At 41.7% G+C, this 16,514-nt stretch overlaps 24 non-coding genes across 24 annotated transcripts; all 24 read right to left on the bottom strand.

Annotated features, from left to right (window-relative positions):
- Positions 1-221: 221 nt before the first annotated feature.
- On the bottom strand, positions 222-315 carry trnai-uau (transfer RNA isoleucine (anticodon UAU)). Its single transcript has 2 exons — positions 278-315; positions 222-257 (listed from the first exon to the last, which is right to left on the bottom strand). It is a non-coding gene; the product is annotated as a tRNA-Ile (tRNA).
- A 426-nt stretch (positions 316-741) lies between these two features.
- Positions 742-835, bottom strand: trnai-uau (transfer RNA isoleucine (anticodon UAU)). Its single transcript has 2 exons — positions 798-835; positions 742-777 (listed from the first exon to the last, which is right to left on the bottom strand). It is a non-coding gene; the product is annotated as a tRNA-Ile (tRNA).
- A 271-nt stretch (positions 836-1,106) lies between these two features.
- Positions 1,107-1,200, bottom strand: trnai-uau (transfer RNA isoleucine (anticodon UAU)). Its single transcript has 2 exons — positions 1,163-1,200; positions 1,107-1,142 (listed from the first exon to the last, which is right to left on the bottom strand). It is a non-coding gene; the product is annotated as a tRNA-Ile (tRNA).
- A 475-nt stretch (positions 1,201-1,675) lies between these two features.
- trnai-uau (transfer RNA isoleucine (anticodon UAU)) lies at positions 1,676-1,769 on the bottom strand. Its single transcript has 2 exons — positions 1,732-1,769; positions 1,676-1,711 (listed from the first exon to the last, which is right to left on the bottom strand). It is a non-coding gene; the product is annotated as a tRNA-Ile (tRNA).
- Positions 1,770-2,972: 1,203 nt separating this feature from the next.
- trnai-uau (transfer RNA isoleucine (anticodon UAU)) lies at positions 2,973-3,066 on the bottom strand. Its single transcript has 2 exons — positions 3,029-3,066; positions 2,973-3,008 (listed from the first exon to the last, which is right to left on the bottom strand). It is a non-coding gene; the product is annotated as a tRNA-Ile (tRNA).
- A 426-nt stretch (positions 3,067-3,492) lies between these two features.
- On the bottom strand, positions 3,493-3,586 carry trnai-uau (transfer RNA isoleucine (anticodon UAU)). The gene is made up of 2 exons: positions 3,549-3,586; positions 3,493-3,528 (listed from the first exon to the last, which is right to left on the bottom strand). It is a non-coding gene; the product is annotated as a tRNA-Ile (tRNA).
- A 271-nt stretch (positions 3,587-3,857) lies between these two features.
- On the bottom strand, positions 3,858-3,951 carry trnai-uau (transfer RNA isoleucine (anticodon UAU)). Its single transcript has 2 exons — positions 3,914-3,951; positions 3,858-3,893 (listed from the first exon to the last, which is right to left on the bottom strand). It is a non-coding gene; the product is annotated as a tRNA-Ile (tRNA).
- Positions 3,952-4,946: 995 nt separating this feature from the next.
- Positions 4,947-5,040, bottom strand: trnai-uau (transfer RNA isoleucine (anticodon UAU)). Its single transcript has 2 exons — positions 5,003-5,040; positions 4,947-4,982 (listed from the first exon to the last, which is right to left on the bottom strand). It is a non-coding gene; the product is annotated as a tRNA-Ile (tRNA).
- Positions 5,041-5,311: 271 nt separating this feature from the next.
- Positions 5,312-5,405, bottom strand: trnai-uau (transfer RNA isoleucine (anticodon UAU)). The gene is made up of 2 exons: positions 5,368-5,405; positions 5,312-5,347 (listed from the first exon to the last, which is right to left on the bottom strand). It is a non-coding gene; the product is annotated as a tRNA-Ile (tRNA).
- A 271-nt stretch (positions 5,406-5,676) lies between these two features.
- Positions 5,677-5,770, bottom strand: trnai-uau (transfer RNA isoleucine (anticodon UAU)). Its single transcript has 2 exons — positions 5,733-5,770; positions 5,677-5,712 (listed from the first exon to the last, which is right to left on the bottom strand). It is a non-coding gene; the product is annotated as a tRNA-Ile (tRNA).
- A 271-nt stretch (positions 5,771-6,041) lies between these two features.
- trnai-uau (transfer RNA isoleucine (anticodon UAU)) lies at positions 6,042-6,135 on the bottom strand. Its single transcript has 2 exons — positions 6,098-6,135; positions 6,042-6,077 (listed from the first exon to the last, which is right to left on the bottom strand). It is a non-coding gene; the product is annotated as a tRNA-Ile (tRNA).
- A 271-nt stretch (positions 6,136-6,406) lies between these two features.
- On the bottom strand, positions 6,407-6,500 carry trnai-uau (transfer RNA isoleucine (anticodon UAU)). Its single transcript has 2 exons — positions 6,463-6,500; positions 6,407-6,442 (listed from the first exon to the last, which is right to left on the bottom strand). It is a non-coding gene; the product is annotated as a tRNA-Ile (tRNA).
- Positions 6,501-6,975: 475 nt separating this feature from the next.
- trnai-uau (transfer RNA isoleucine (anticodon UAU)) lies at positions 6,976-7,069 on the bottom strand. Its single transcript has 2 exons — positions 7,032-7,069; positions 6,976-7,011 (listed from the first exon to the last, which is right to left on the bottom strand). It is a non-coding gene; the product is annotated as a tRNA-Ile (tRNA).
- A 271-nt stretch (positions 7,070-7,340) lies between these two features.
- trnai-uau (transfer RNA isoleucine (anticodon UAU)) lies at positions 7,341-7,434 on the bottom strand. Its single transcript has 2 exons — positions 7,397-7,434; positions 7,341-7,376 (listed from the first exon to the last, which is right to left on the bottom strand). It is a non-coding gene; the product is annotated as a tRNA-Ile (tRNA).
- Positions 7,435-8,777: 1,343 nt separating this feature from the next.
- trnai-uau (transfer RNA isoleucine (anticodon UAU)) lies at positions 8,778-8,871 on the bottom strand. Its single transcript has 2 exons — positions 8,834-8,871; positions 8,778-8,813 (listed from the first exon to the last, which is right to left on the bottom strand). It is a non-coding gene; the product is annotated as a tRNA-Ile (tRNA).
- Positions 8,872-9,142: 271 nt separating this feature from the next.
- trnai-uau (transfer RNA isoleucine (anticodon UAU)) lies at positions 9,143-9,236 on the bottom strand. Its single transcript has 2 exons — positions 9,199-9,236; positions 9,143-9,178 (listed from the first exon to the last, which is right to left on the bottom strand). It is a non-coding gene; the product is annotated as a tRNA-Ile (tRNA).
- A 2,992-nt stretch (positions 9,237-12,228) lies between these two features.
- trnai-uau (transfer RNA isoleucine (anticodon UAU)) lies at positions 12,229-12,322 on the bottom strand. The gene is made up of 2 exons: positions 12,285-12,322; positions 12,229-12,264 (listed from the first exon to the last, which is right to left on the bottom strand). It is a non-coding gene; the product is annotated as a tRNA-Ile (tRNA).
- A 271-nt stretch (positions 12,323-12,593) lies between these two features.
- On the bottom strand, positions 12,594-12,687 carry trnai-uau (transfer RNA isoleucine (anticodon UAU)). Its single transcript has 2 exons — positions 12,650-12,687; positions 12,594-12,629 (listed from the first exon to the last, which is right to left on the bottom strand). It is a non-coding gene; the product is annotated as a tRNA-Ile (tRNA).
- Positions 12,688-12,958: 271 nt separating this feature from the next.
- On the bottom strand, positions 12,959-13,052 carry trnai-uau (transfer RNA isoleucine (anticodon UAU)). The gene is made up of 2 exons: positions 13,015-13,052; positions 12,959-12,994 (listed from the first exon to the last, which is right to left on the bottom strand). It is a non-coding gene; the product is annotated as a tRNA-Ile (tRNA).
- Positions 13,053-13,323: 271 nt separating this feature from the next.
- On the bottom strand, positions 13,324-13,417 carry trnai-uau (transfer RNA isoleucine (anticodon UAU)). The gene is made up of 2 exons: positions 13,380-13,417; positions 13,324-13,359 (listed from the first exon to the last, which is right to left on the bottom strand). It is a non-coding gene; the product is annotated as a tRNA-Ile (tRNA).
- A 475-nt stretch (positions 13,418-13,892) lies between these two features.
- On the bottom strand, positions 13,893-13,986 carry trnai-uau (transfer RNA isoleucine (anticodon UAU)). The gene is made up of 2 exons: positions 13,949-13,986; positions 13,893-13,928 (listed from the first exon to the last, which is right to left on the bottom strand). It is a non-coding gene; the product is annotated as a tRNA-Ile (tRNA).
- Positions 13,987-14,257: 271 nt separating this feature from the next.
- trnai-uau (transfer RNA isoleucine (anticodon UAU)) lies at positions 14,258-14,351 on the bottom strand. Its single transcript has 2 exons — positions 14,314-14,351; positions 14,258-14,293 (listed from the first exon to the last, which is right to left on the bottom strand). It is a non-coding gene; the product is annotated as a tRNA-Ile (tRNA).
- Positions 14,352-15,694: 1,343 nt separating this feature from the next.
- On the bottom strand, positions 15,695-15,788 carry trnai-uau (transfer RNA isoleucine (anticodon UAU)). The gene is made up of 2 exons: positions 15,751-15,788; positions 15,695-15,730 (listed from the first exon to the last, which is right to left on the bottom strand). It is a non-coding gene; the product is annotated as a tRNA-Ile (tRNA).
- Positions 15,789-16,059: 271 nt separating this feature from the next.
- trnai-uau (transfer RNA isoleucine (anticodon UAU)) lies at positions 16,060-16,153 on the bottom strand. Its single transcript has 2 exons — positions 16,116-16,153; positions 16,060-16,095 (listed from the first exon to the last, which is right to left on the bottom strand). It is a non-coding gene; the product is annotated as a tRNA-Ile (tRNA).
- Positions 16,154-16,514: the final 361 nt, after the last annotated feature.

Raw genomic sequence — 16,514 nt, 5'->3', positions numbered from 1 at the left:
TCATGACTAGTTGGGACATTGTACCTTTTGACCGTATGCACTACTGCAGCTGTTGACTCAACTGCATATTACTGAACAGTATGGTCTTAAGTCAGACTGATTTTTAAAACTACACCGTGATCTTTCTTCTAGGTAAAAACACGAATCTTGATTTCAACTGATCGTATATGTTAGGCTATGAACTCCATTGCTACTGAAATGTCTCTAGCTTTCTAAAACCTTGCTCCAGGTGAGGCTCGAACTCACAACCTCGGCATTGCTCTGCTGAATACTGTCTTATAAGTACCGCACGCTGACCGATTGCGCCACTGGAGCTGACATCTTGGTGCACCATTGTAGATTTTGACCGATTGCGCTATTGGAGCTGTTGACTCAAATACATATTACCAAACACTAACTGATTACAGACATCTGCTCTTCAACCAATCTTTAATATTAAGCCATGACCTTAGCTGGTGATTGATTGGTTGATTAATTGCTGTCTTATAAGCATCGCGCTTACCGATTGCACCACTGGAGCTGATGACTAGTTGAGACATTGTACCTTTTGACCGAATGCACTACTGGAGCTGTTGACTCAACTGCATATTACTGAACAGTATGGTCTTTAGTCAGACTGATTTTCAAAACTACACCGTGATCTTTCTTCTAGGTAAAAACACGAATCTTGATTTCAACTGATCATATATGTTAGGCTATGAACTCCATTGCTACTGAAATGTCTCTAGCTTTCTAAAACCTTGCTCCAGGTGAGGCTCGAACTCACAACCTCGGCATTGCTCTGCTGAATACTGTCTTATAAGTACCGCGCGCTGACCGATTGCGCCACTGGAGCTGATGTTTTGGGGCACCATTGTTGTTTTTGACCGATTGCACTATTGGAGCTGTTGACTAGTTGAAACACTGTACCTTTTGACCGAATGCACTACTGGAGCTGTTGACTCAACTGCATATTACTGAACAGTATGGTCTTTAGTCAGACTGATTTTCAAAACTACACCGTGATCTTTCTTCTAGGTAAAAACACGAATCTTGAATTCAACTGATCGTATACGTCAGGCTATGAACTGCATTGCTACTGAAATGTATCTAGCTTTCTAAAATCTTGCTCCAGGTGAGACTCGAACTCACAACCTCGACATTGCTCTGCTGAATACTGTCTTATAAGTATCGCGCGCTGACCATTGGCGCCACTGGAGCTGATGTTTTGTGGCACCATTGTAGTTTTTGACCGATTGCACTATTGGAGCTGTTGACTAGTTGAAACATTGTACCATTTGACAGATTGCACTACTGGAGCTGTTGACTCAAGTGCATATTACCAAACACTAACTGATTACAGACATCTGCTCTTCAACCAATCTTTAATATTAAGCCATGACTTAGCTGGTGATTGATTGTTTGATTGATTACTGTGTTATAAGCATCGCGCTCAACGATTGCGCCACTGGAGCTGACGACTAGTTGAGAAATTGTACCTTTTGACCGAATGCACTACTGGAGCTGTTGACTCAACTGCATATTACTGAACAGTATGGTCTTTAGTCAGACTGATTTTCAAAACTACACCGTGATCTTTCTTCTAGGTAAAAACATGAATCTTAATTTCAACTGATCGTATATGTTAGGCTATGACGTCCAATGCTACTGAAATGTCTCTCGCTTTCTAAAACCTTGCTCCAGGTGAGGCTCGAACTCACAACCTCGGCATTGCTCTGCTGAATACTGTCTTATAAGTACCACGCGCTGACCGATTGCGCCACTGGAGCTGATGTTTTGGGGCACCATTGTAGTTTTTGACCGATTGCACTATTGGAGCTGTTGACTAGTTGAAACATTGTACCTTTTGAATGAAGGCACTACTGGAGCTGTTGACTCAACTGCATATTACTGAACACTATGGTCTTTAGTCAGACTGATTTTCAAAACTACACCGTGATCTGTCTTCTGGGTAAAAACATGAATCTTAAATTCGACTGATTGTATATTTTAGTCTATGAAGTACATTGCTACTGAAATGTCGCTCGCTTTCTAAAACCTTGCTCCAGGTGAAGCTCGAACTCACAACTTCGGCATTGCTCTGCTGAATACTGTCTTATAAGTACCGCGCTGGCTGATTGCGCCATTGGAGATGTCTTTGTGATGCGCCATTGTAGTTTTTGACCGATTGCACTACTGGAGCTGTTGACTCAAATGCATATTACCAAACACTAACTGATTACAGACATCTGCTCTTCAACCAATCTTTAATATTAAGCCATGACCTTAGCTGGTGATTGATTGTTTGATTGATTACTGTGTTATAAGCATCGCGCTCACCGATTGCACCACTGGAGCCCATGACTAGTTGAGAAATTGTACCTTTTGACTGAATGCACTACTGGAGCTGTTGACTCAACTACATATTACTGAACAGTATGGTCTTTAGTCAGACTGATTTTCAAAACTACACTGTGATCTTTCTTCTAGGGAAAAACATGAATCTTAATTTCAACTGATCGTATATGTTAGGCTATGAAGTACATTGCTACTGAAATGTCTCTCGCTTTCTAAAACCTTGCTCTGGGTGAGGCTCGACTTCACAACCTAGGCATTGCTCTGCTGAATACTGTCTTATAAGTACCGCACGCTGACTGATTGCGCCACTGGAGCTGACTACATTGATCAGCTGAATACTGTCTTATAAGTACCGCACGCTGACCGATTGCGCCACTGGAGCTGACTACATTGATCAGCTGAATACTGTCTTATAAGTAACGTAGTTGAGACATTGTACCTTTTGACCGAATGCACTACTGCAGCTGTTGACTTAACTGCATATTACTAAACAGTATGGTTTTAGTCAGACTGATTTTCGAAACTACACCGTGATCTTTCTTCTAGGTAAAAACACAAATCTTGATTTCAACTGATCGTATATGTCAGTCTATGAACTCCATTGCTACTGAAATGTCTCTAGCTTTCTAAAACCTTGCTCCAGGTGAGGCTCGAACTCACAACCTCGGCATTGCTCTACTGAATAGTGGCTTATAAGTACCGCACGCTGACCGATTGCGCCACTGGAGCTGACAGCTTGGTGCACCATTGTAGATTTTGACCGATTGCGCTATTGGAGCTGTTGACTCAAATACATATTACCAAACACTAACTGATTACAGACATCTGCTCTTCAACCAATCTTTAATATTAAGCCATGACCTTAGCTGGTGATTGATTGGTTGATTGATTGCTGTCTTATAAGCATCGCGCTTACCGATTGCACCACTGGAGCTGATGACTAGTTGAGACATTGTACCTTTTGACCGAATGCACTACTGGAGCTGTTGACTCAACTGCATATTACTGAACAGTATGGTCTTTAGTCAGACTGATTTTCAAAACTACACCGTGATCTTTCTTCTAGGTAAAAACACGAATCTTGATTTCAACTGATCGTATACGTCAGGCTATGAACTCCATTGCTACTGAAATGTCTCTAGCTTTCTAAAACCTTGCTCCAGGTGAGGCTCGAACTCACAACCTCGGCATTGCTCTGCTGAATACTGTCTTATAAGTACCGCGCGCTGACCAATTGCGCCACTGGAGCTGATGTTTTGGGGCACCATTGTAGTTTTTGACCGATTGCACTATTGGAGCTGTTGACTAGTTGAAACATTGTACCTTTTGACCGAATGCACTACTGGAGCTGTTGACTCAACTGCATATTACTGAACAGTATGGTCTTTAGTCAGACTGATTTTCAAAACTACACCGTGATCTTTCTTCTAGGTAAAAACACGAATCTTGATTTCAACTGATCGTATACGTCAGGCTATGAACTGCATTGCTACTGAAATGTCTCTAGCTTTCTAAAATCTTGCTCCAGGTGAGACTCGAACTCACAACCTCGGCATTGCTCTGCTGAATACTGTCTTATAAGTATCGCGCGCTGACCGTTGGCGCCACTGGAGCTGATGTTTTGTGGCACCATTGTAGTTTTTGACCGATTGCACTATTGGAGCTGTTGACTAGTTGAAACATTGTACCATTTGACAGATTGCACTACTGGAGCTGTTGACTCAAGTGCATATTACCAAACACTAACTGATTACAGACATCTGCTCTTCAACCAATCTTTAATATTAAGCCATGACTTAGCTGGTGATTGATTGTTTGATTGATTACTGTGTTATAAGCATCGCGCTCAACGATTGCACCACTGGAGCTGACGACTAGTTGAGAAATTGTACCTTTTGACCGAATGCACTACTGGAGCTGTTGACTCAACTGCATATTACTGAACAGTATGGTCTTTAGTCAGACTGATTTTCAAAACTACACCGTGATCTTTCTTCTAGGTAAAAACATGAATCTTAATTTCAACTGATCGTATATGTTAGGCTATGACGTCCAATGCTACTGAAATGTCTCTAGCTTTCTATAACCTTGCTCCTGGTAAGGCTCGAACTCACAACCTCGGCATTGCTCTGCTGAATACTGTCTTATAAGTACCACGCGCTGACCGATTGCTCCACTGGAGCTGACATCTTGGTGCACCATTGTAGATTTTGACCGATTGCACTATTGGAGCTGTTGACTCAAATGCATATTACCAAACACTAACTGATTACAGACATCTGCTCTTCAACCAATCTTTAATATTAAGCCATGACCTTAGCTGGTGATTGATTGGTTGATTGATTACTGTCTTATAAGCATCGCGCTTACCGATTTCACCACTGGAGCTGATGACTAGTTGAGACATTGTACCTTTTGACCGAATGCACTACTGGAGCTGTTGACTCAACTGCATATTACTGAACAGTATGGTCTTTAGTCAGACTGATTTTCAAAACAACACCGTGATCTTTCTTCTAGGTAAAAACACAAATCTTGATTTCAACTGATCGTATATGTTAGGCTATGAAGTCCATTGCTACTGAAATGTCTCTAGCTTTCTAAAACCTTGCTCCAGGTGAGGCTCGAACTCACAACCTCGGCATTGCTCTGCTGAATACTGTCTTATAAGTACCGCGCGCTGACCGATTGCGCCACTGGAGCTGATGTTTTGGGGCACCATTGTAGTTTTTGACCGATTGCACTATTGGAGCTGTTGACTAGTTGAAACATTGTACCTTTTGACCGAATGCACTACTGGAGCTGTTGACTCAACTGCATATTACTGAACAGTATGGTCTTTAGTCAGACTGATTTTCAAAACTACACCGTGATCTTTCTTCTAGGTAAAAACACGAATCTTGATTTCAACTGATCGCATACGTCAGGCTATGAACTGCATTGCTACTGAAATGTCTCTAGCTTTCTAAAACCATGCTCCAGGTGAGACTCGAACTCACAACCTCGGCATTGCTCTGCTGAATACTGTCTTATAAGTACCGCGCGCTGACCGTTGGCGCCACTGGAGCTGATGTTTTGCGGCACCATTGTAGTTTTTGACCGATTGCACTATTGGAGCTGTTGACTAGTTGAAACATTGTACCTTTTGACCGAATGCACTACTGGAGCTGTTGACTCAACTGCATATTACTGAACAGTATGGTCTTTAGTCAGACTGATTTTCAAAACTACACTGTGATCTTTCTTCTAGGTAAAAACACGAATCTTGATTTCAACTGATCGTATACATCAGGCTATGAACTGCATTGCTACTGAAATGTCTCTAGCTTTCTAAAACCATGCTCCAGGTGAGACTCGAACTCACAACCTCGGCATTGCTCTGCTGAATACTGTCTTATAAGTACCGCGCGCTGACCGTTGGCGCCACTGGAGCTGATGTTTTGCGGCACCATTGTAGTTTTTGACCGATTGCACTATTGGAGCTGTTGACTAGTTGAAACATTGTACCTTTTGAATGAAGGCACTACTGGAGCTGTTGACTCAACTGCATATTAATGAACAGTATGGTCTTTAGTCAGACTGATTTTCAAAACTACACCGTGATCTTTCTTCTAGGTAAAAACACGAATCTTGATTTCAACTGATCGTATACGTCAGGCTATGAACTGCATTGCTACTGAAATGTCTCTAGCTTTCTAAAACCATGCTCCAGGTGAGACTCGAACTCACAACCTCGGCATTGCTCTGCTGAATACTGTCTTATAAGTACCGCGCGCTGACCGTTGGCGCCACTGGAGCTGATGTTTTGCGGCACCATTGTAGTTTTTGACCGATTGCACTATTGGAGCTGTTGACTAGTTGAAACATTGTACCTTTTGACCGAATGCACTACTGGAGCTGTTGACTCAACTGCATATTACTGAACAGTATGGTCTTTAGTCAGACTGATTTTCAAAACTACACTGTGATCTTTCTTCTAGGTAAAAACACGAATCTTGATTTCAACTGATCGTATACGTCAGGCTATGAACTGCATTGCTACTGAAATGTCTCTAGCTTTCTAAAACCATGCTCCAGGTGAGACTCGAACTCACAACCTCGGCATTGCTCTGCTGAATACTGTCTTATAAGTACCGCGCGCTGACCGTTGGCGCCACTGGAGCTGATGTTTTGCGGCACCATTGTAGTTTTTGACCGATTGCACTATTGGAGCTGTTGACTAGTTGAAACATTGTACCATTTGACAGATTGCACTACTGGAGCTGTTGACTCAAGTGCATATTACCAAACACTAACTGATTACAGACATCTGCTCTTCAACCAATCTTTAATATTAAGCCATGACTTAGCTGGTGATTGATTGTTTGATTGATTACTGTGTTATAAGCATCGCGCTCAACGATTGCACCACTGGAGCTGACGACTAGTTGAGAAATTGTACCTTTTGACCGAATGCACTACTGGAGCTGTTGACTCAACTGCATATTACTGAACAGTATGGTCTTTAGTCAGACTGATTTTCAAAACTACACCGTGATCTTTCTTCTAGGTAAAAACACGAATCTTAATTTCAACTGATCGTATATGTTAGGCTATGACGTCCAATGCTACTGAAATGTCTCTCGCTTTCTAAAACCTTGCTCCAGGTGAGGCTCGAACTCACAACCTCGGCATTGCTCTGCTGAATACTGTCTTATAAGTATCGCGCGATGACCGATTGCGCCACTGGAGCTGATGTTTTGGGGCACCATTGTAGTTTTTGACCGATTGCACTATTGGAGCTGTTGACTGGTTGAAACATTGTACCTTTTGACCGAATGCACTACTGGAGCTGTTGACTCAACTGCATATTACTGAACAGTATGGTCTTTAGTCAGACTGATTTTCAAAACTACACCGTGATCTTTCTTCTAGGTAAAAACACGAATCTTGATTTCAACTGATCGTATACGTCAGGCTATGAACTGCATTGCTACTGAAATGTCTCTAGCTTTCTAAAACCATGCTCCAGGTGAGACTCGAACTCACAACCTCGGCATTGCTCTGCTGAATACTGTCTTATAAGTACCGCGCGCTGACCGTTGGCGCCACTGGAGCTGATGTTTTGCGGCACCATTGTAGTTTTTGACCGATTGCACTATTGGAGCTGTTGACTAGTTGAAACATTGTACCATTTGACAGATTGCACTACTGGAGCCGTTGACTCAAGTGCATATTACCAAACACTAACTGATTACAGACATCTGCTCTTCAACCAATCTTTAATATTAAGCCATGACTTAGCTGGTGATTGATTGTTTGATTGATTACTGTGTTATAAGCATCGCGCTCAACGATTGCACCACTGGAGCTGACGACTAGTTGAGAAATTGTACCTTTTGACCGAATGCACTACTGGAGCTGTTGACTCAACTGCATATTACTGAACAGTATGGTCTTTAGTCAGACTGATTTTCAAAACTACACCGTGATCTTTCTTCTAGGTAAAAACATGAATCTTAATTTCAACTGATCATATATGCTAGGCTATGACGTCCAATGCTACTGAAATGTCTCTCGCTTTCTAAAACCTTGCTCTGGGTGAGGCTCGACCTCACAACCTAGGCATTGCTCTGCTGAATACTGTCTTATAAGTACCACACACTGAGCGATCGCGCCACTGGAGCTGACTACATTGATCTGCTGAATACTGTCTTATAAGTAACGTAGTTGAGACATTGTACCTTTTGACCGAATGCACTACTGTAGCTGTTGACTTAACTGCATATTACTGAACAGTATGGTCTTTAGTCAGACTGATTTTTGAAACTAAACCGTGATCTTTCTTCTAGGTAAAAACACGAATCTTGATTTCAACTGATCGTATATGTCAGGCTATGAACTCCATTTCTACTGAAATGTCTCTAGCTTTCTAAAACCTTGCTCCATGTGAGGCTCGAACTCACAACATCGGCATTGCTCTGCTGAACACAGTCTTATAAGTACCGCACGCAGGCTGATTGCGCCGCTGGAGCTGACATCGTGATGCGCCATTGTAGTTTTTGACCGATTGCACTACTAGAGCTGTTGACTCATATGCATATTACCAAACACTAACTGATTACAGACATCTGCTCTTCTACCAATCTTTAATATTAAGCCATGACCTTAGCTGGTGATTGATTGTTTGATTGATTACTGTCTTATAAGCATCGCGCTCACCGATTGCACCACTGGAGCTCATGACTAGTTGGGACATTGTACCTTTTGACCGTATGCACTACTGCAGCTGTTGACTCAACTGCATATTACTGAACAGTATGGTCTTAAGTCAGACTGATTTTTAAAACTACACCGTGATCTTTCTTCTAGGTAAAAACACGAATCTTGATTTCAACTGATCGTATATGTTAGGCTATGAACTCCATTGCTACTGAAATGTCTCTAGCTTTCTAAAACCTTGCTCCAGGTGAGGCTCGAACTCACAACCTCAGCATTGCTCTGCTGAATACTGTCTTATAAGTACCACGCGCTGACCGATTGCGCCACTGGAGCTGATGTTTTGGGGCACCATTGTAGTTTTTGACCGATTGCACTATTGGAGCTGTTGACTAGTTTAAACATTGTACCTTTTGAATGAAGGCACTACTGGAGCTGTTGACTCAACTGCATATTACTGAACACTATGGACTTTAGTCAGACTGATTTTCAAAACTACACCGTGATCTTTCTTCTAGGTAAAAACGTGAATCTTAAGTTCAACTGATCATATATGTTAGGCTATGAAGTCCATTGCTACTGAAATGTCTCTCGCTTTCTAAAACCTTGCTCCAGGTGATGCTCGAACTCACAACCTCGGCATTGCTCTGCTGAATACTGTCTTATAAGTACCGCGCGCTGACCGATTGCGCCACTGGAGCTGACAGCTTGATGCGCCATTGTAGTTTTTGACCGATTGCACTATTGGAGCTGTTGACTCAACTACATATTACTGAACAGTATGGTGTTTAGTCAGACTGATTTTCAAAACTACACCGTGATCTGTCTTCTAGGTAAAAACATGAATCTTAATTTCGACTGATTGTATATTTTAGTCTATGAAGTACATTGCTACTAAAATCTCACTCGCTTTCTAAAACCTTGCTCCAGGTGAAGCTCGAACTCACAACTTCAGCATTGCTCTGCTGAATACTGTCTTATAAGTACCACGCACTGACCGATTGCTCCACTGGAGCTGATATCTTGGTGCACCATTGTAGATTTTGACCGATTGCACTATTGGAGCTGTTGACTCAAATGCATATTACCAAACACTAACTGATTACAGACATCTGCTTTTCAACCAATCTTTAATATTAAGCCATGACCTTAGCTGGTGATTGATTGGTTGATTGATTACTGTCTTATAAGCATCGCGCTTACCGATTTCACCACTGGAGCTGATGACTAGTTGAGACATTGTACCTTTTGACCGAATGCACTACTGGAGCTGTTGACTCAACTGCATATTACTGAACAGTATGGTCTTTAGTCAGACTGATTTTCAAAACAACACCGTGATCTTTCTTCTAGGTAAAAACACAAATCTTGATTTCAACTGATCGTATATGTTAGGCTATGAAGTCCATTGCTACTGAAATGTCTCTAGCTTTCTTAAACTTTGCTCCAGGTGAGGTGCGAACTCACAACCTCGGTACTGCTCTGCTGAATACTGTTTTATAAGTTCCGCGTGCTGACCGATTGCGCCACTGGAGCTGTGTCTTGGTGCGCCATTGTAGTTTTTGACAGATTGCACTACTGGAGCTGTTGACTCAAATGCATATTACCAAACTCTAACTGATTACAGACATCTGCTCTTCAACCAATCTTTAATATTAAGCCATGACCTTAGCTGGTGATTGATTGTTTGATTGATTACTGTCTTATAAACATTGCGCTCACCAATTGCACCACTGGAGCTGATGACTCAACTGCATATTACTGAACAGTATGGTCTTTAGTCAGACTGATTTTCAAAACTACACAGTGAAACTACATTGCGCTCACCAATTGCACCACTGGAGCTGATGACTCAAGTGCATATTACTGAACAGTATGGTCTTTTGTCAGACTGATTTTCAAAACTACACCGTGATCTTTCTTCTAGGTAAAAACATAAATCTTAAGTTCAACTGATCGTATATGTTAGGCTATGAAGTCCATTGCTACTGAAATGTCTCTCGTTTTCTAAAACCTTGCTCTGAGCGAGGCTCGACCTTACAACCTCGGCATTGCTTTTCTGAATACTGTCTTATAAGTACCACACGCTGAGCGATTGCGCCACTGGAGCTGACTACATTGAACAGCTGAATACTGTGTTATAAGTACCGTGCGCTGCCCTATTGCCATTACCACTGGAGCTGACGTCTTGGTGCACCATTGTAGTTTTTGACCGATTGCACTACTGGAGCTGTTGACTCAAACACATATTACCAAATACTAACTGATTATAGACATCTGATCTTCAACCAATCTTTGATATTAAGCCATGACCTTAGCTGGTGATTGATTGTTTGATTGATTACTGTCTTATATGTACAGCACACTCACAGATTGTGCCACTGGAGCTGATGAATAGTTGAGCCATTGTAGCTTTTGACCGAATGCACTTCTGGAGCTGTCAACTCGACACATACAGATGCATCTCAATAAATTAGAATGTCGTGGAAAAGATAATTTATTTCAGTAATTCAAACTCAAATTGTGAAACTCGTGTATTAAATAAATTCAGTGCGCGACTGAACCCAGCTGGCATTTTAACGTAGAGTCAGCGTTGAATCAACGTCAGGCGTCAGTGTTGGATAACCATTGGATTTTGTTTAGATTTTGCAAATCTAATCAACGTTGAAATAGCAACGTCATTCCAACGTCAATCTAATCAACGTTGAAATAGCAACGTCATTTCAACGTCATGTTTCTCAACATAGGTGAATTTGCCAACATTGAATCAATATTGATTTTAGTTTAGATTTTGCAAATCCAATCAACGTTGAAATAGCAACGTCATTCCAACATCACGTTTCTCAACATAGGTGAATTTGCCAACATTGAATCAATATTGATTTTAGTTTAGATTTTGCAAATCCAGTCAACGTTAAAATTTCAACGTCACTAAAGTCCTGCTTTTCAACAGTTTATTTTGTTAAACTGTTTTCACTAAAGTATTGATGTGTTCAACAGCAAGAACAAACACTTGAAATGGATACATAAACACTAAGTTTGTGGACATTCAGAGTCAGCTAGGAAAAGCCAATTGGTAAAAGCAAGACCAGGAAGAAGATTAATAAAGACATTTCACTGATGAAGAAACATGCTTTATTATGGCAAGTGTGCCAACATTTCACACAAACGCGCGTCAAACTAGAAGAACGGCCCAAACATTGGGCCACATTGAACACGGCTGGTTATCTTTCCTTTTTTCTGCCACCGCCACCCATCCTCTCTGGTGCATATTTTAAATATTTGGCCATGTGTTCTGAAGATGACGACACAGACCCACTTCGTGCATGCGCAATTTTCTGGAACCGTAAGAGCCAATAGAATCCAGTTCTAGTCACCGCCTTTAATTGTGTGATGGACAACCGCCGTCCTCCAATCAAGTCCTTATAATTGCTCTCAGTAAAAAAGGCTTTTATATGCTTTTACTAGGCTTTTATATGCTTTTATATTTATATAGTTTTTGACCGATTGCACTATTGGAGCTGTTGACTCAACTGCATATTACTGAACAGTATGGTCTTAAGTCAGACTGATTTTTAAAACTACACCGTGATCTTTCTTCTAGGTAAAAACACGAATCTTGATTTCAACTGATCGTATATGTTAGGCTATGAACTCCATTGCTACTGAAATGTCTCTAGCTTTCTAAAACCATGCTCCAGGTGAGACTCGAACTCACAACCTCGGCATTGCTCTGCTGAATACTGTCTTATAAGTACCGCGCGCTGACCGTTGGCGCCACTGGAGCTGATGTTTTGCGGCACCATTGTAGTTTTTGACCGATTGCACTATTGGAGCTGTTGACTAGTTGAAACATTGTACCTTTTGACCGAATGCACTACTGGAGCTGTTGACTCAACTGCATATTACTGAACAGTATGGTCTTTAGTCAGACTGATTTTCAAAACTACACTGTGATCTTTCTTCTAGGTAAAAACACGAATCTTGATTTCAACTGATCGTATACATCAGGCTATGAACTGCATTGCTACTGAAATGTCTCTAGCTTTCTAAAACCATGCTCCAGGTGAGACTCGAACTCACAACCTCGGCATTGCTCTGCTGAATACTGTCTTATAAGTACCGCGCGCTGACCGTTGGCGCCACTGGAGCTGATGTTTTGCGGCACCATTGTAGTTTTTGACCGATTGCACTATTGGAGCTGTTGACTAGTTGAAACATTGTACCTTTTGAATGAAGGCACTACTGGAGCTGTTGACTCAACTGCATATTACTGAACAGTATGGTCTTTAGTCAGACTGATTTTCAAAACTACACCGTGATCTTTCTTCTAGGTAAAAACACGAATCTTGATTTCAACTGATCGTATACGTCAGGCTATGAACTGCATTGCTACTGAAATGTCTCTAGCTTTCTAAAACCATGCTCCAGGTGAGACTCGAACTCACAACCTCGGCATTGCTCTGCTGAATACTGTCTTATAAGTACCGCGCGCTGACCGTTGGCGCCACTGGAGCTGATGTTTTGCGGCACCATTGTAGTTTTTGACCGATTGCACTATTGGAGCTGTTGACTAGTTGAAACATTGTACCTTTTGACCGAATGCACTACTGGAGCTGTTGACTCAACTGCATATTACTGAACAGTATGGTCTTTAGTCAGACTGATTTTCAAAACTACACTGTGATCTTTCTTCTAGGTAAAAACACGAATCTTGATTTCAACTGATCGTATACGTCAGGCTATGAACTGCATTGCTACTGAAATGTCTCTAGCTTTCTAAAACCATGCTCCAGGTGAGACTCGAACTCACAACCTCGGCATTGCTCTGCTGAATACTGTCTTATAAGTACCGCGCGCTGACCGTTGGCGCCACTGGAGCTGATGTTTTGCGGCACCATTGTAGTTTTTGACCGATTGCACTATTGGAGCTGTTGACTAGTTGAAACATTGTACCATTTGACAGATTGCACTACTGGAGCTGTTGACTCAAGTGCATATAACCAAACACTAACTGATTACAGACATCTGCTCTTCAACCAATCTTTAATATTAAGCCATGACTTAGCTGGTGATTGATTGTTTGATTGATTACTGTGTTATAAGCATCGCGCTCAACGATTGCACCACTGGAGCTGACGACTAGTTGAGAAATTGTACCTTTTGACCGAATGCACTACTGGAGCTGTTGACTCAACTGCATATTACTGAACAGTATGGTCTTTAGTCAGACTGATTTTCAAAACTACACCGTGATCTTTCTTCTAGGTAAAAACACGAATCTTAATTTCAACTGATCGTATATGTTAGGCTATGACGTCCAATGCTACTGAAATGTCTCTCGCTTTCTAAAACCTTGCTCCAGGTGAGGCTCGAACTCACAACCTCGGCATTGCTCTGCGGAATACTGTCTTATAAGTATCGCGCGATGACCGATTGCGCCACTGGAGCTGATGTTTTGGGGCACCATTGTAGTTTTTGACCGATTGCACTATTGGAGCTGTTGACTGGTTGAAACATTGTACCTTTTGACCGAATGCACTACTGGAGCTGTTGACTCAACTGCATATTACTGAACAGTATGGTCTTTAGTCAGACTGATTTTCAAAACTACACCGTGATCTTTCTTCTAGGTAAAAACACGAATCTTGATTTCAACTGATCGTATACGTCAGGCTATGAACTGCATTGCTACTGAAATGTCTCTAGCTTTCTAAAACCATGCTCCAGGTGAGACTCGAACTCACAACCTCGGCATTGCTCTGCTGAATACTGTCTTATAAGTACCGCGCGCTGACCGTTGGCGCCACTGGAGCTGATGTTTTGCGGCACCATTGTAGTTTTTGACCGATTGCACTATTGGAGCTGTTGACTAGTTGAAACATTGTACCATTTGACAGATTGCACTACTGGAGCCGTTGACTCAAGTGCATATTACCAAACACTAACTGATTACAGACATCTGCTCTTCAACCAATCTTTAATATTAAGCCATGACTTAGCTGGTGATTGATTGTTTGATTGATTACTGTGTTATAAGCATCGCCCTCAACGATTGCACCACTGGAGCTGACGACTAGTTGAGAAATTGTACCTTTTGACCGAATGCACTACTGGAGCTGTTGACTCAACTGCATATTACTGAACAGTATGGTCTTTAGTCAGACTGATTTTCAAAACTACACCGTGATCTTTCTTCTAGGTAAAAACATGAATCTTAATTTCAACTGATCATATATGCTAGGCTATGACGTCCAATGCTACTGAAATGTCTCTCGCTTTCTAAAACCTTGCTCTGGGTGAGGCTCGACCTCACAACCTAGGCATTGCTCTGCTGAATACTGTCTTATAAGTACCACACACTGAGCGATCGCGCCACTGGAGCTGACTACATTGATCTGCTGAATACTGTCTTATAAGTAACGTAGTTGAGACATTGTACCTTTTGACCGAATGCACTACTGTAGCTGTTGACTTAACTGCATATTACTGAACAGTATGGTCTTTAGTCAGACTGATTTTTGAAACTAAACCGTGATCTTTCTTCTAGGTAAAAACACGAATCTTGATTTCAACTGATCGTATATGTCAGGCTATGAACTCCATTTCTACTGAAATGTCTCTAGCTTTCTAAAACCTTGCTCCATGTGAGGCTCGAACTCACAACATCGGCATTGCTCTGCTGAACACAGTCTTATAAGTACCGCACGCAGGCTGATTGCGCCGCTGGAGCTGACATCGTGATGCGCCATTGTAGTTTTTGACCGATTGCACTACTAGAGCTGTTGACTCATATGCATATTACCAAACACTAACTGATTACAGACATCTGCTCTTCTACCAATCTTTAATATTAAGCCATGACCTTAGCTGGTGATTGATTGTTTGATTGATTACTGTCTTATAAGCATCGCGCTCACCGATTGCACCACTGGAGCTCATGACTAGTTGGGACATTGTACCTTTTGACCGTATGCACTACTGCAGCTGTTGACTCAACTGCATATTACTGAACAGTATGGTCTTAAGTCAGACTGATTTTTAAAACTACACCGTGATCTTTCTTCTAGGTAAAAACACGAATCTTGATTTCAACTGATCGTATATGTTAGGCTATGAACTCCATTGCTACTGAAATGTCTCTAGCTTTCTAAAACCTTGCTCCAGGTGAGGCTCGAACTCACAACCTCGGCATTGCTCTGCTGAATACTGTCTTATAAGTACCACGCGCTGACCGATTGCGCCACTGGAGCTGATGTTTTGGGGCACCATTGTAGTTTTTGACCGATTGCACTATTGGAGCTGTTGACTAGTTTAAACATTGTACCTTTTGAATGAAGGCACTACTGGAGCTGTTGACTCAACTGCATATTACTGAACACTATGGACTTTAGTCAGACTGATTTTCAAAACTACACCGTGATCTTTCTTCTAGGTAAAAACGTGAATCTTAAGTTCAACTGATCATATATGTTAGGCTATGAAGTCCATTGCTACTGAAATGTCTCTCGCTTTCTAAAACCTTGCTCCAGGTGATGCTCGAACTCACAACCTCGGCATTGCTCTGCTGAATACTGTCTTATAAGTACCGCGCGCTGACCGATTGCGCCACTGGAGCTGACAGCTTGATGCGCCATTGTAGTTTTTGACCGATTGCACTATTGGAGCTGTTGACTCAACTACATATTACTGAACAGTATGGTGTTTAGTCAGACTGATTTTCAAAACTACACCGTGATCTGTCTTCTAGGTAAAAACATGAATCTTAATTTCGACTGATTGTATATTTTAGTCTATGAAGTACATTGCTACTAAAATCTCACTCGCTTTCTAAAACCTTGCTCCAGGTGAAGCTCGAACTCACAACTTCAGCATTGCTCTGCTGAATACTGTCTTATAAGTACCACGCACTGACCGATTGCTCCACTGGAGCTGATATCTTGGTGCACCATTGTAGATTTTGACCGATTGCACTATTG

Source organism: Carassius carassius, chromosome 34 (assembly GCF_963082965.1).
Source record: "Carassius carassius chromosome 34, fCarCar2.1, whole genome shotgun sequence".
In the NCBI taxonomy this organism is placed as follows: domain Eukaryota; kingdom Metazoa; phylum Chordata; class Actinopteri; order Cypriniformes; family Cyprinidae; genus Carassius; species Carassius carassius.
The sequence above is the reverse complement of the archived record's forward strand: the minus strand, read 5'-3'. Positions and strand labels throughout refer to the sequence as shown.